At 38.6% G+C, this 12,640-nt stretch overlaps 1 long non-coding RNA gene across 1 annotated transcript; it reads right to left on the bottom strand.

The window, feature by feature from the left end:
• Positions 1–9,134: 9,134 nt before the first annotated feature.
• Positions 9,135–11,116, bottom strand: LOC130735308 (uncharacterized). The gene is made up of 2 exons (XR_009018378.1): positions 10,807–11,116; positions 9,135–9,391 (listed from the first exon to the last, which is right to left on the bottom strand). It is a non-coding gene; the product is annotated as an uncharacterized LOC130735308 (long non-coding RNA).
• Between the last annotated feature and the right edge of the window lie 1,524 nt (positions 11,117–12,640).

Raw genomic sequence — 12,640 nt, 5'->3', positions numbered from 1 at the left:
CACTTTTGTAGTGCCCAGATTCTTTGCACTCAAAGCATGTGACTTCCTTGATTGATGACTTCTTCTGACCTGAGGATTCAGACTTTCCTCTTGCCTTTCCAGAGCCTTTGTATTTGCTCTGCCTGTGCTTCCAGATGCGATTGAGTCTCTTGGAGATCAGAGTCAGCTCATCTTCATCAGAATCTTCTGATGCTTCTTCAGATTCCTCTTCTTCAGCTTGAAGTGCTTTTGACTTCTCAACCTTAGCCTTTTTCAGATTTGGATTTCAAGGCTATGGACTTTTTCCTCAGATCTTGCATCTCTGAGCGCTTCAGCTCATGGCATTTCAAAATGCTGATGAGTTCTTCTAAACTCATATTCTCAACGTCTCTCGTGAGCTCTATTGAAGTCACCAAAGGCATCCAACTTTCAGGAAGACACCTGATGACCCTTATGACATGATCTTTTGTTGTGTAGCTCTTGTTGAGAGGTCGTATGCCAGCTACAAGCAACTGAAATCTGGAGAACATTTCTTCAATGGACTCATTTGGCTCCATGATGAACGATTCATACTTTTGGATCAAAGACAATGCCTTTGATTCTTTGACTTTCTTGTTTCCTTCATGAGACATCTTCAAAGATTCGAAAATGCCTTTTGCAAACTCACGATCTGTAATCTTCTGGTACTCTTCATAGGAAATAGCACTTAGAAGAATTGCTCTTGCTTTGTGATGTTGTGAGTACAGCTTCTTTTGATCTGCAGTCATCTCTGACCTTGGGATCTTCTTGCCATCTGCATCAACTGGACGCTCGTAGCCATCCACAATAATATCCCAGAGATCTGCATCGAAACCCAGAAAGAAACTTTCCAGTCTATCTTTCCAATATTCGAACCTTTGACCGTCGAACATACAAGGCTTTGCATTGTAACCATCTCTTCGAGTTTCACTGGTGGTGGCAGCCATTGTTTTTCACACCGGCCCGGATCACTGAACACTGTTAGGAGTGGTAATCAGAACTTGCACTCTGATACCAATTGAAGGTATGAAAAACGGTAGAAAGGGGGGGTTTGAATAACGTTTTCAGAATAAAACTTCCACCTTAAAGATTTTGACAAATCTTTCAAGAACTTAAGTGCTAAAGATAAGAGATAGAAAAGCACACAAGGATTTTATCCTGGTTCACTTGATAAATCACTCAAGCTACCCTAGTCCACCCGTTAAGGTGATTTCTTCCTTCTTAGAATGAAGGCAATCCACTAATCAGGTAAGAGTTACAACTGAACTTGAAACCTACAAGTGACTAACAATTACACTGACTTAGCTCACACTAAGATTCACTCTCTTAGTCTTCTCTAGGATCCGATCAACCTTGATCTCCTAAAGGAACTAAACAAACTGTTTATCAAAGAATTGTTTACAAGAGATTTGCTTCTAAAAAGCTAATAGTAAACTCAATGAATTTCAGATGAAAGAAAACTTAGAAGATTTTGAATATGTCTTGCGTATGTGAATGCTTCTTACTTCTTGCCGTTTCTTTCAGTCTTCAGCCTCTATATATACTCTAAGGATTAGGGTTGAGCGATGCATGGGAAATGCTACCGTTGGAGGGCAGTTCTGGAAAATCCAGCTTCTGCTGTGGCTGAGAACGTTAGGTAGGTCGTCAGGAAGGTACAGTAGATTTTGTACTTGGATAGCGACGCGACCTTTAAACCTAGGAGACTTCTGATCAGAGGAATGCTTCGTATTGGAACTTGTGAAGCCGGTTGATCAGAGTCAGAGGGAAAGCACAGATCCTCTGACCATTGTATCTTCTGATTCTGATCTCAGAGGGAAGAACATGGCCTTCAGAGTTTCTTGCTTCTGGACTTCAGATTTTCCACTATTCAGCTTCTGGATCTTCAGAGTCTTCTACACCATCAGAACATCTGAACCTTCAGTGTTTCTTGGTTGTCAGAACTTCTGGATCTTCAGAGCTTCTAGTGACTGAGTCCTCATCAGAGTTTGTATAACTTCAGAAGTTCTGAAGCTTTTCCACTGTTCATGCTGAACATGGTGAATGCGAAATCGTTGCTTGGGTCACTCTTTATACACAGTGCTTCTGATTTGTGTGAGATTGAGTTGAGGTCAGAGCCTGTAAATAGCACACTCAGAAAAACACGTTAGAGTACCACAATTGTTCATATCAAAAGGTTAACTTGTAATCATCAAAACATAGAGTTGTACTACTAGATCAAAACTTGATCTTACAAGTCAGCCCTAACACCAGCCACGGTGGGACCATTTCTGCTCGGGCGTCTCTTATACCAAACAAAATGTAGGAAGACTGTCATAGTGGGACCAGTGAATATTTTTTTTTCCATTGTTTAAATAAAAAGACTTGTCGAAATAAAGACTCCACATCGAAAGATTTACATAACTAATGTACAAATATATTTACAGTCCCCGCTGTAAGTAGCAAGCCACGTCACGAGTAACCTCTAGTGACGGGAAAGTAACAGAATGTAACTGAGAGTAGTGCCTGTGGGCAAATATGTACAAACCAAAGTAAAGGACAAGTATTCGAAATATAGTCCTCCAAACGAAAGTAGGTCAGCCCAAAACGGCCTAAACAAGACCACCTTGTCTGACCAACTCTCTGTTATTCCCATCAAGAGAACCACACAAAAAGCTAAAGGTCGGGGACCTACCCTGCCCCAAAATGAGAACATGACGACCAGAGCTGTAACTACGAAACCCCATATACTACACCCCTAACATCGACCCTCATCCGATCCAGCATGAAGTCCGGGTCCATGTCGAAGGCTCAGTAGTAGTCATTTCGCACCGGGTCCTCCTTGAACGACGAACCATCACGAATCAGTTGTTGGACGTCTGGCAGCAGGCCGGGTGCCCAAAGACAAACATACACACAAAGCCACAGCGCGAGGGTCAACTCACCAAATATAATAGACAATACAAGCAACATGTTAAGAATAAGGGGTATATATATATGTTGTATATATACATATAAGTTATGTATTGCCTACCCTAAGGTATATACATAGCATGTTTATCAACATCAAATCGTCAAGATACATATCAATGTTTATCAACATCAAATCACAAATAACAATTAGATCTTCAACACATCAACAAATATAGTTAGGTGCATGGCGTGCCAATGCAATGTCATGCTCAAAAGATGATCCGGATAAAATGTCACCATCTCGATGGATGGGACAAGCCAAGCATCTCGCTTCGCTAAAGCATCTCGCTTTTATGAAGCATCTCGCTCCTGTGAAGCAGCACGCTCCTGTGAAGCATCTCGCTTCAATGAAGCATCTCGCTCCAATGAAGTCCATTCTGAAATCGTCCTTCAGAAAGCAGCACACTTTCCAAGAAATGTATGCATGGATGCAATATGGTTAGCCAAACAACGAAACGTCCTCACCAAGGTACGCGTGTCTAGCTAGAGTACATTGTCTCTACAATACCCTAAGGTAAACAACGAAGTGCTAGTCGCACTTGGTAACTTTTCTAGTCACTTTGGCTCACCGTCTCGATGGCCAACCAAACTGCTCAACGAGCAAAAGAATGCATCTCGCACTCAGTGACCTTTCAAGTTACCCTGGCTCACCATCTCGATGGCCAAACAACTGCTCAATGATCAAGGAGAATGCTGCTCGCACTCAGTGACATATCAATTTAATCAGGCTCATCAGCTCGATGGCCGAAAGGCTGCTCAATGAGCAAAGATGGTGCACTCGCACTTGGGGACTTTCCAATCATCCCTGGCTCATCCTTTGGATGGATAGATAAACCGCTAAAGGAGCAAAAGGTGCTATCGCACTCAAGGTTTTCCTCACACTTAGATTGTCGACACTTCCCATTTTTCAAACCATTTTCAGATCCTAAGTCTTTTCCAAGAGGTTATCATCATTATTTAAAAGTGTTCTATCTTTGATTAGTGTATTATGAATTTCATTTACAAATCAAGTTCTGGATTCGTTTGTTTCAAAACTCTATAAGTCGAAAGATCCCAATAAACCCAAATAATTCCCGAGAAGGTCTCGATCCTAAAATGGCAATGGCTTAGACCTCAGGTTAGAGCCTGCCTAACATTTCCCAAACCTCGTCATTAGTAATGCATAACATCACGTTTTCCCACACTCCGAAATCATATAATCATGTACTTTCTCAAGTCAGTACAATTCAATAGAGCATATGCAAGACATCGTAAACTCAACAGAAATAATGACATATAGCTCAGTTCAATATTCAAACATAACAACAGTCAAATCATAAACACATATATCAACACATCCTATGATTAACCATATAGCACATAGCATGTGAATCAATCAACAACAATCAAAACGATAAGTAAATCCCAATCGACAATGTCAGCCGAAGCCTCAGAAAACAGAGACACACGTCTCAATTAGTTCACTCGGCCGAAGCCACCAGAAAACATTTCCCAGTCAATCAACAATCAAGTGCATAAACAATAAATTAAGTCGAATTGATTGACGCCTAAAACATTAACTAGCAAGGTAAGTTTCCCTCACCTCTAGTTCCTCCAGAATCACGGTGTAAATCAAGCTCACAAGCTTGCTCAGTCAAGCCCAAGGTTTCCACAAACGAACCTTAGAGCAAACAAAGCAAAAATCAATCAAAATAAATCGGTACAATCGAAACAATACTAACTAACGTTAGACAAAGCTCAAGTAGCTTCAGAGTACAACATTTAGGCACGAATGGAAGGCTTTCCCCGAATGGATGAGTTTTGACTCGATTCAAGTTTTGTACAAAAACACTTTATTCGCTAAAACGTGCATAACTCAAGCTACCGAACTCGGAATGACACGAAACCGACGCCAAAATTTCGACAATAGAACTCAGGTCATACCAAATAAGTTTCAGCCACTATCAAAATAGGGTTTCCCGAACTTTTTCTTCGATCGAATTCAATTCCTAGGTATTCTTAGGCGATATCTAGGTCAGGGAAACTCTCAGAAAAATTTTAGAATTCGAAATGCAACTAGGGGTATTTTGGTCAAGATTTTTAGCTCGGAAACTCAAAGTCTAAATTTCGAAAAACAAATTTGATGGGGTTGTCCCTAACGACGTTTATGACAACTAATCCTACTGGCACTAAGCTCAGTCGAGTGTTTTTAATCCAAAGAACGAAGCTTTGGTCAGAAAATGGGTATTTTCACAGAATTGAAGCTCCGCAACGATTCGGCGAGATTCGGCGAATAACAACTGGATAATCGTGCTCTTGGGTTAGTAGAGAATAGGTTTTGACAGAGAAATCAAGTTATTTGGACAGTTTTACAAAAAGATCAAACTTTGAGCACAGAAAGACATAGAGAAAAGCGACAAAATTTACGATCAGAGGTAAGGAATAGCATCAGTACCTCGAGGTCTACGCGTAGCAACGAACAGAACGACGATTAGGCAAGAATCGGTAAAAAGCTCCTTCTCCCTCCTTCTTCTTGAGCTCGCGGGTTTGGCAATGGGAATGGTGAGAAAAATTGATTTTTCTTGCTATTTATAGAAGATGGAAAACGCGGGAAAATGAAAATTTCGCGATTTCGATTTTTCCTGTGCGTTCCTCTATGAATTATAAGATAGAATCTGGCGACAGAATTCCAGAACTCGAAACAGGTCTCTTGGAATTTAAACAAACGATTCACTAACGGTGTAAAACGATTTAACCCGAAAAGTTACTTTTTGCAGTTGGTGTCGGATGAGAAAACTTTATTCTGAAGAAAGATTGGAAACATCGAAAGAAATGGGTGTACGCCAGTGGAATCTTCGTTTGAAGCTCCGAATAGAGAAAGTCTTCATCAACAGTTTACTTTAAGGTTCATGATGACCCGAATTTAGTAGTGATTTTAGTGTCATTTCTTTGCTAGTTTTGAGTCTTTTCGTGTGTCTCATGTAGTGTTTCATGCACTCTCATGCACTTTTACTTTTATTTGTGCATTTGCATTAGTTTAGTAATTTCATAGATTTTAGGGACTTTTATTGCATTTTCGGAAAGATTGGGAGTCTTAGGTAATTTCCACTTGTCTTGGAGCCTTTGTGCTAATAACCCTTTGAGTTTCTTGATATTTTTCCTTGAGCTTTGATGAGAATAAGCAGGTGAAAAACTGAAGAAAAGGGAAGGTCAAGAGGCGTGGAGTCATGAAGAAGGCATTAAAGTGGAGTTAAAATGAAGTTGAAGGGGTTTTTTGGGCGAGCACGGGCGCTCAAGCGCCCCTGTCTGGCGCCTGAGCGCCAGCTAAACAGTAGGTGTTTTATGCCAGCATCTGATGCTGGCGCTTGAGCGCCCTGGTCTGGCGCTTGAGCGCCCGTTGGCAGTAAACTCACCCCTTTTGCCTATAAATAGGTTTTTAGTGGTTTTCTTTTGTAATCTTTGATACCCATTCCATTTTTACATAAGTTTAGAAGGAGAGGAAAATCTAGGAGAGTGAGAGAAGGCTTCCAAGCTTGTAATTCAGGTTCTTAGCCAAGCATGGCTCTTACCATGCTTGGCTAATCTCTCTTCTTATGCTTTGGTTTTCATGTAAGACTTTTCATATTTGAGTTATAATCTTAAGTTCTTTCCCACATGATCTTCTTCTTTCCTTGAATCCCATTCTCTGAATTTCAATCTAAGCTTGTATGCATGCTTGCTTTATGCTTGTCTATAATCAGAATGGAAGTTTGTTATAGATTAGGGAACCGATTTGGGATTACCCCTTCAATCTTGGCTACTAGGAATAGAGGAAGGGTTGGGGTTTGTTGGCCTGAAATTGCATGATATAAAACCTCATATAAATGACTAAGTACACAATGAATTGGGCTTAGCTTTTAGTATGGGAGAATTGCTTATGTGAGGAATCAATAAGTGAGTAATTAGGCTATAGCATCAAGGAGAGATCCATGAGAACATGTGCTTAGGATGATGTGCTTAAATTGACTAGTTGAGCAAGAACCCAAAGCATGTTCTTTTCTGAGTTTTTGTTTATTTTATCTTTGCTACTTCGACATATCTTTGATTCAATAAAACAAACCTTCATACTCAAGACTTGAACTGAATTTTGTCACTCACAATCCCTGTGGTTCGATAATTAAAACCGGGTGGATTCGTACACTTGCGGATTTACCAACAAGTTTTTGGCGCCCTTGCCGGGGATTGTTTGTGGTTTTTGGTTTGAGTTACGAGTTTGAAGTATAGTCTACCTAAGACTATACTTAGGGCTGAATGGGAGACAACCCATGTTTTTTTTTTCTGTTTTACGTTTTGTTTCTTCTGTTTTTTTTTTCAGGAAATAAAAAGGATACAATGGCGCTCGAGCGGTGGCAATAAGCTCTTGAGCAACTTGTTTATCAGCATCTGAAAGACCAGAGGAGAACACTTGGAGGCACTCAATCACTAGAAAGGAGGTTCTTTTCTTACTCTGAGTTTAGTCCATGCATTTTTGCATATTTTTCTTTTATAGATTTTGTTTATCTTTTTTATCATGCATTGTTATATAGAGTCTTTTATACCTTGGTCTTTATACCCTTTACTCAATTGACATGTTCCCAAGTCTTGCTCACTCACATGATGCTGGTTTTGAAAATGTTTTTAAGTGGATACTTTGTGCTTTCTTTTGGGGAGTGATTGTATGTTTGGGAAAGAGAGGGAGAGACTTCGGTCTTCTATGTGTTGTCTTGATGATAGAGTTGAAGTGAGTCCACAAGGGTCCATCTTTGACCCTTCACTATATAAGTTCCCTGGAGGATCCTGACTCACTTGCACTTCTTGGTTCTGTGTTTCATTTCTCTAACCCTTGAGAGTAGTTCTATGAGACTTGCATTTTTGAGACTAGTAGGTTTTCTTGGAGTTCAGAATTTGTTTATAACATATTTGTCCCTAGTTGACCCTTTTGAGCCTTATGGAGAATTCTTTGTTACCTTTGTTATTTGGGCTGGTTGTTTGGTTGGATTAAATGGGGAGTTGTGGTCCTTAAATCTTAATGGAGCTAGTTTATGAAAAGTGCAATTGTCTCTTGCCCCAAAGAAAAAAAATTGAAAGAAAAAACTCAAAAGAGAAAATGAACTCCATGGCCTGGATGGAGTTCCAAAAAAAAGATAAAATGAGAAAATGAACTCCATGGTACAGATGGAGTTCCAAAAAAAAAAAGAAAAAAAGTTCTAAAATAACAAGGGGTTGAGAGACTTGTGTGCTAAGTATCAATTGATTTAAGCTCCGGTTTTCATGTAGGACCACACTCAGATTTTTGTGCAGCCATAGTCTTCCTTAGGGACCACCTACCATGTGCTTTACCTAGCCAACATTACAACCCTTTTCAAGTCTCATTGAATAATGCATTGTCAATTTTAGATGCTCTTAAGTGAATGATTCCCAGAACCTATGAACTTGCTTGTGTGCTCAGTGCACTAAATAATTTTCTCATGCTAGGATGTTAGCTCTAAATGCTTCTCATAGTGGACTCTAATTCTTCTTTTTCTAAGAGTTGCACAAGGTTGATTATTGAATCTTTCTCTTGGAACTAACTGCATTTACTTGATCCCCCGGTTTTCTGAAAATGTATCCCTCTTTTGGCATATGTGTTGGGAGTAATTCTTTGTGCTTGAGGGCAAGCTAATCTTAGTGACGCTCGAGGGCGAGCTGTCGTTGAGTATAGTGGTGTGATGACCCGGATTTAGTAGTGATTTTAGGGTCATTTCTTTGCTAGTTTTGAGTCTTTTCGTGTGTCTCATGTAGTGTTTCATGCATTCTCATGCATTTTCACTTTTATTTGTGCAGTTGCATTAGTTTAGTAATTTCATAGATTTTAGGGACTTTTATTGCATTTTAGGAAAGATTGGAAGTCTTAGGTAATTTCCACTTGTCTTGGAGCCTTTGTGCTAATTGTAACACCCCCTTTTTCCCATTGTTTTATTTAAAAACGTTTATCAGAGTTTAAAAACATATCAAGGGAGTATTACACTTCTTCACGAAAACTCAATAAAATTAACACTGATTGTGTTTGAAAATTTATAAGTTCATATGCTTTTCAAAGAATGAATTATTCCTGCCAATGAAATTTCTAAACCAGTCAGATAATCCTAAGATGCATAAAATCACTTATTTAAATAGGTTTATCTTCCATGATATTCCAATAAAATTCATCATACTCAGAACTGAATTTCATAAGCACTTCGGCCGTCAACAGTACGACATCGCCATCATTTAGAAAATTATTCAACAACTTCCATAAGAAGAGATTATAAAATCCTCTCAACATAAATGTAAAAGTAACGTAAAATATCTAACCAGTGTTACATTACAGAGCAAAACACTTATTTTATAATAATAATAATAATAATAATAACATAAACTAAGACTCTCCAAAGCTACTCCTCATGAGCCACATCTCTACCTCCAGTACCTGAGCGATGTCGCATAGAACATCATTCCAACAGAAGGGTAAGAACTTACATTGTATAAAATATAGCGTAACAAAGAGCAAGTAAACAATTCAGATCCAGCTTTATAAACTCTTCACATTGTCTTTAAAATCTGAGTGATTATAATATTTGCTTTCAAGACAGTTTCATAATTCTTATTGTTGTTTCAGAAAATTATAAGTTTTAAGAAGAATAATAATTCGACTTTACCACAACAGCAAAATAATTCACCAACGATTCACCAAACACATAAAACCACTGAAAACGTGAAACTTAGTGTGTGAGACTCTAATGTATGCATGTGGTACCAATTGTTAACCTTAGCGGTATCACCGCGTCCACTCCAGACAGTTAACCACCAATGAAGTCCACTCCAGACTTCCAGAACCACGCCAGTTCTGGGACAAATCTCAGTTTTCCGATGAAAACCGACACGTTGCCTCTTGACTAAATGAAGTGTATTTCGTGCAAAAACTCATAAATTAAAACATGCAATTTTGAGACCACTCCAGCCCCAAATATATAACATATTTTCTCACCAAATTCCATAACGGAAATCACACCAAAATTGCACAAAATAACACTTCAATACAATTATCAAAATAGCAACACAAAATCATCAAATGTCTCATATCAATTACTAGAATCAGTTTCAGAATCAATCTCAGAAATAAGCAGAAACATAGCAAACTTGCATATAATCCTGGTACTAAATGAGCAGTCCAAAAATTATGAAAATTTTACCAAACATAGCCTTATACGTTAGCTTTCATATAAAATTGGTTTCACCCAATTTGGAATTCTGTAGAGAGAGTTATGGTCTCTACAGCACAGGCTGTTAGGGTTTCTGCGAGCAGAAACAGAGTGAACTTGCAGATAATTCTGGTATTGAACCAGCAATCTAAAAATTATGATAATATTACCCAATATAGCCCTATGAGTTAGCTTTCATACAAAATTGGTTTCACTCAATGCGGAATTCTGTAGAGAGAGTTATGCTCTCTATAACACAGGCTGCTAGGGTGTCTGCGGGCAGAAACAGAATAAACTTGCAAATGATTCTGGTATTGAACCAGCAATCGAAAAATTATGAAAATATTACCCAACATAGCCCTATGAGTTAGCTTTCATACAAAATTGGTTTCACTCAATTTGGAATTCTGTAGAGAGAGTTATGCTCTCTACAACACAGACTGTTAGGGTATCTGCGGGCAAAACATAACAGAACCAAATTTTCCCCGGAACCTCAATTTCGCTCAAAATCAATTTTTCTCACCACATGTTAACACTCAACACAGTCTCTCAGTTCTGAATTTTCAAAAAAGATGAGGGTTCCTTCATGTTAAACTCAACCTCTGTTATTCTACAATTATACAAGATAAATTCAAACCCTTACCTCTTGAAGATCAAATTCTAGGTTTTTTCTTCTCTTTTCTCCCCTTCTCTCTTTCACGCTTCTTTTCTTCTCCTCTGCTAACTTCTCCAATTCTCAAATTCTGATTTCTCTCTTTCTAATTCACTCATATCCCTTAAATAGTCATACTAATGGGCCCCACTCTCAATTACTCACACAAAAACCTAACAAACTTATTTATCTAAATCTTATTCTATATCACATGAGATTTAAATTATAATCACATAATTCATCAAATTACCATATAGCATAATAATAATTAAGATAAAATAATAAATAACCTAATAACGAAAAGTGGGGTGTTACACTAATAACCCTTTGAGTTTCTTGATATTTTTCCTTGAGCTTTGATGAGAATAAGCAGGTGAAAACTGAAGAAAAGGGAAGGTCAAGAGGCTTGGAGTCATGAAGAAGGCATTAAAGTGGAGTTAAAATGAAGTTTAAGGGGTTTTTTGGGCGAACACGGGCGAACACGGGCCCACATGATCTTCTTCTTTCCTTGAATCCCATTCTCTGAATTTCAATCTAAGCTTGTATGCATGCTTGCTTTTTGCTTGTCTATAATCAGAATGGAAGTTTGTTATAGATTTGGGAACCGATTTGGGATTACCCCTTCAATCTTGGCTACTAGGAATAGAGGAAGGGTTGGGGTTTGTTGGCCTGAAATTGCATGATATAAAACCTCATATAAATGACTAAGTACACAAGGAATTGGGCTTAGCTTTTAGTATGGCAGAATTGTTTATGTGAGGAATCAATAAGTGAGTAATTAGGCTATAACATCAAGTAGAGATCCATGAGAACATGTGCTTAGAATGATGTGCTTAAATTGACTAGTTGAGCAAGAACCCAAAGCATGTTCTTTTCTGAGTTTTTGTTTATTTTATCTTTGCTACTTCGACATTTCTTTGATTCAATAAAACAAACCTTCATACTCAAGACTTGAACTGAATTTTGTCACTCACAATCCCTGTGGTTCGATAATTAAAATCGGGTGGATTCGTACACTTGCGGATTTACCAACAGTTCTTGAGCTATCAGGGATTCAGTTTCGGCAAACTTCCGAGAATTGAAATCGATCGTTTGTACATTCCAGAGTTTCGTGTCAAAACACTCGTCGTGGAAAGGAATAAGAGAAATAATTATATTCCTCTGAGTATTTTTGAATTCCGCTTCTACAGTGCTTTAAGAGCAGATTAGCCCTTTACTACCGCTTTCGCCATAAGGCGGTAGTGAATAAGACTCGTGCTACAACTTATAGCGACTTTAATATCATTCTTAGTCTTTTTCTAAACTTTCTCCTTCATAAATTTATTCCATTCGGTAAACACTTGTTCAGGTTTCCTTCACGATACATCGAAACCTAATCGTGAGTATGAGTTTAATTAATTTATTCTAAGCTTAAAAACTTGGGTCTCACACTCGGACTTCCGACGGTGAACGAATTTCATTAAAGTCCCCCAACGCCATCCAAGGATCACAACAACGAGTTCGAAATTCCCCAAGGTACACCCATTATGCAAGTCTCCTGAAGGGATTCGCAGAGGTCGTAAAAGGTTGTACAAACCCATTTCTTTCCTCTGTGTTGAACATCAATAGACATTGTTTGGTCAAACATTTCCACCACTTGAATATTGAAGTCTAGAGTTACCGAGGCCAATAGCCATATACAACCACTATGTCCCACTACCTCCACTTCGCTGATAAATTCGTAGCCAAGCTCATGCCAGAAGACGAATACACCACAAAACTCACAATGTGTCTCACAAAAAGCAAAAGTAGACGGCTGGAAGGAATGCACAAGGTCTCTCACCCT

Source organism: Lotus japonicus, chromosome 2, assembly GCF_012489685.1.
Source record: "Lotus japonicus ecotype B-129 chromosome 2, LjGifu_v1.2".
Taxonomy (NCBI): domain Eukaryota; kingdom Viridiplantae; phylum Streptophyta; class Magnoliopsida; order Fabales; family Fabaceae; genus Lotus; species Lotus japonicus.
Note: the sequence above shows the minus strand (reverse complement) of the source record. Positions and strands in the feature narration are given on the sequence as shown.